This window comes from Etheostoma spectabile, chromosome 5 (genome assembly GCF_008692095.1).
Source record: "Etheostoma spectabile isolate EspeVRDwgs_2016 chromosome 5, UIUC_Espe_1.0, whole genome shotgun sequence".
Lineage (NCBI taxonomy): Eukaryota > Metazoa > Chordata > Actinopteri > Perciformes > Percidae > Etheostoma > Etheostoma spectabile.
The window spans coordinates 6,032,569-6,037,001 of NC_045737.1; positions in this window are offsets into that span (position 1 = coordinate 6,032,569).

Consider the following 4,433-nt stretch of genomic DNA (forward strand, 5'->3'; position numbering starts at 1 on the left):
GTGTGTGTGTGTGTGTGTGTGTGTGTGTGTGGGAGTGAGGGAGAGAGAGCATTTGAGACACTTCAGATTTTCAGACATCTCGTGATGTGAGACGAGGTGTCTCATTCTGACTGCTGGAAATTCAGATCACATTGCTGGCGCTTAATCGACACGCCAAGAATAGCAAACTTGCCAAAAACCAACTACATTTCTGTCTGATCAGTGGAACACAACGTCTGGAAAAGACTGACAGAGAATCAAGTAAGGGTACATGTACATGAGCAATGGCCGTGTGGCATAATATTCAGTTTATATCAAATGTCATGTAAAGTCTGACTGATTTATTCATTATGAGAAAAATGAGAAAAAAAGCTAACATATCTAAAAACATCTGTGGATGTGTTTCCCACTATTGACGCCTCAGTGTTATTAAATATAGCTTTTTCTAAATGTGTAGCTATCAGAAAGTTCATAGAGGAAGTTAAAACAGGCTAAAGAGGTTATAATAGGTTGAGCAGTGGTGGCATTTAATGAAATGGTAACAACAAAGGCCAAAAATGTTTGACGATTTTCTGAAATTTAATGCTGCTACTAACGATTATTGTTAATGTTGATTCATGAGTTGAATATTTCCTTGATTAATCAAGTAGCTTAGTTGATTTGGTTGATCAGTGTATCCCAAAGCCCAAGATGTATTGTTTTGTTCACAACTCAAAGATATTCAGTTTACTGTCATAGTGAGTGAAGCAACTAGAAAATATTGACATTTAAGACATTTCTTTTTTCTCATAAAAAATCTCTCCCACAAACTAATTGATTAAGAAAATAGTTGCAGATTAATCAATTAATCTTTACAGCTCTACAGAAATGAGTCATGCTCTTCACGCTTCCAGTCTGACAGTGTGATGGCTGCGTGCCTCTCATACTTCTTCACTTAAATGCCTTAAGCACATGATTGCGGTCACCATGTTATTTCTGTGGAGGTAAACGTATCTGAAAAAATGTATTGAACAACACTAAGAAAGACATGAGGGCAAAGATTATAAAGAGAGTAAAGGCTGTTATGCGTGTGGACCTGAGGACAGTTGTGCTTTTATAATAACCAATTTCCTCAACTTAGAGATAGAGAGATAGAGAGAGTTGATACCAATCAAAAAGAGATAACAGCCATAGGCCTGAGGCCTTTTTCTCAAAGATCAATCCATCTTTCTTAATTACAGTGTCAGTGTGATTTATAGGAACCTCCCAGCATTGATGTTACCTGAATTCGGTAACATTGAGTGTTTAAGAAAGGTTTCCACAGGCCTTGAACGTTTTTTCAAAGCTAATAGAGTAATAGAGAGTAATAGGGGCAATGGAAGAATAGGAATAGTAGGATTGTGTGAAATAAAACTGCATCACATTCATCCTGAAGAAATGGAGCAACAAGCAGAGGAAAAGGCATCGCTTGTAGAGCTGGGCAATATATCAACATTATATCAATATCATGATATGAGACTAGATATTGTCTTAGATTTTGGATATCGTGATATCGTAATTTGGCATAAGTGGTGTCTTTTCCTGGTTTTAAAGGCTGCATTACAGTAAAGTGATGCCATTTTCTGAACATACTAGATGGTTGTATTATTTACTGATGATTATTTATCAAAAATCTCATTGTGTAAATACTTTGTGAAAGCACCAATAGTCAACAATACAATATCGTTAAGGTATCGATATTGAGGTATTTGGTCAAAAATATCGTGATATTTGATTTTCTCTATATCGCCCAGCCCTGATTGCTTGCTTGCTTTGAAAATATGTGTGTTGCAGGTTTTAGGTTCACCCAAAGGCAAGTCAAGGCAAGGCAGCTTTATTTGTATAGCACATTTCAGCAACAGGGCAATTCAAAGTGCTTTACACAAAATCAGTTAAACAGATAAAACACAAACAGTTAAAAATCAGTACAAACAGTTAAAAAATCATAAGCATTAAAAACCAATAAAACACATGAATAGACAGTTTAAAACCAAATAGAAACATTAGGACACATAAAACACAAGAATATAAGTTACAGTGCAGCATAAGAAATTTAAAGAAATGAGCATTCATTTAAAGAAAGGCAGCATCAAAAAGGAAGGTCTTCAGCCTTGATTTAAAAGAACTGAGAGTAGCAGCGGATCTACAGGTTTCTGGGAGTTTATTCCAGATATGAGGAGCATAGAAACTGAAAGCTGCTTCACCCTGTTTAGTTCTGACTCTGGGGACAGAAAGTAGACCTGTCCCAGATGACCTGAGAGGTCTGGGTGGGTCATAGTGTAGTAGCAGATCAGAAATGTATTTTGGACCTAAACCGTTAAGGGATTTATAAACTAGCAAAAGTACTTTGAAATCAATTCTTTGAGACACAGGAAGCCAGTGTAAAGACTTCAGAACTGACTTCCAAACTACTGAAATCTCCAGCAGCTCTTCACCTAACCCTCAGCTCTTTGTAGAAAACATGATCCAGCTACACAGACAGTGGCATGTCCATAAACATGTCCAAGTGTAGATTTAGACCACGTTCTTCCCTCAATTAACTTTGCTAAGCTATGTTCAATTACTTTCCCTTAAGACTTCCTGCTGAGATTTCACAATTAAACTTGCATTTGCTAGAAGAGTTTTCTGTGTAAAGCAGCTCAAGTTCTTTTAACAACATCTTGTCTGTTTTATGGGATGCAGTTTGTTATAGGGCTGCCCTCTTCTAGTCGATTGGCGACCAATTGGCCTTAGTCTGCTAAGATTTCTTTAGTCATTTTTTGAATTACTTATTTTTTGAAGAAACTTATGAGCACATCTCCGGTAAACACAAGATTTAAACGATTTTGTGGGGAGAAACTTAGTAGTGCAGATCTCTCGATTCAATCAACGAATCAACAGTTGTGCCAGGAAAACACCTCCGAAATACTACTATCAAGCTTCAGTCACGCTTATCTTGAAAAAACAGCAATTTAACAAATATGGCAACATTTCAGTTTTTTAGTGTTAATTACGCATGTCCTTGTTTACTTTGCTGGTTGCCAGATTTATGCCAGCTCAGGCTATACAGGAAAAAGTGGAAGAACAGCTTATATTGCTTTGACTTGAATTGTAAAACAGCACAAGAGGGTAACAGGGAGGAGGGTTAGCTTTACTGTAAAGTGAGGAATGACATTTTGGACACTTAATGTAAATCACAGGAAAATAAAGCCCATGTTGGAAAATAAACTGCAACTTTTTGAACACTTGAGTTCATATGTCAAACAGCAGAAGTCCTGTTGGATTTGTTCAGCTTTATCAAAGGTAGATGGACAGGTAAATTACAGCATTATTTTCCCTAAGATGATATCATTTCTTTTAATCTCTCAGCATTGGGAGGGTTATATACTGTATTTTGACAAAAGGCTCACTCAGCTGTCACTCAGCTCAAGAAACTCAAGCAAGTATATTCACATTTAACCATGGCCACTGCTTTACATGGACATGGACTTAGCTGCCTCTGAATACATAATGTTTTCTTCTCTAAAAGTTTTATTGTGAAATTATTCCAGTGTATGCATTTAGCTGTTGGATTTACATATTAATATTATTTAAAGGGATTGAATAAGCAGAATAAGCATGTGCATGTCTGTGTGTGTGAGATATTTGTCTTCACACACACGGATCCCATTGGTTCTTCTTCTGTTGTCCTCTGTAGCTGGTATGAATTAAACATTTGACCCGTGGCTTTTTACATGGAAACTCCTGTACTGCATTGTTTTCCCCAAAGATTATTTCTTGGGCATTTTAGGCCTCTATGTATATAGGACAGCTGAATACATGAAAGGGGAGAGAGAGGGGGAATGACAGGCAGCAAAGGGCGGTAGGGCAGAGTGGAACCTGCGGACGCAGTGCTGCTTTTGACATATGCATAAATAAGTATGCACATTCAAGATTCTCTAACACTATTTTTCACTGCTCATTATACACAATAATCTGCTGATAATATATGTCATTAGATTTAGAATTTACTCAGAATCTGAAATTTAAAAACTAGTTCAGTGCCGGTTTAAAACATGCCTATTTTAAAGGGGCTGATTGCTTGGCCTGTAGTATTGATGCCTGTAGCTTTCTCCAGAACCATTATACGCATGAAAGGGCAGAATTACATGCAGTAAAGGGCTGCAGGGTGGAATTGAACCTGTGGCTGCTGTGGTGAGGACTAAGCTTTTATACATGGGGCGCACGCTCTACCAGGTGCGCTAACCCGGCACCCCGGAGGATCAGTTTTTGGCGTCATACCGGTAGCCCAATGTGAAAACATTCTTGACTGAGAGCCGTGATACCCCGCCCCCACAGCTGCACAGAGGACGCTGTTTTTTTCTTCTTTACAGCTGCGTATGATCTTTTGCGCATGTGGGATCATATGAGAGACACACACACACACACACACACACACACACACACACACACACAGA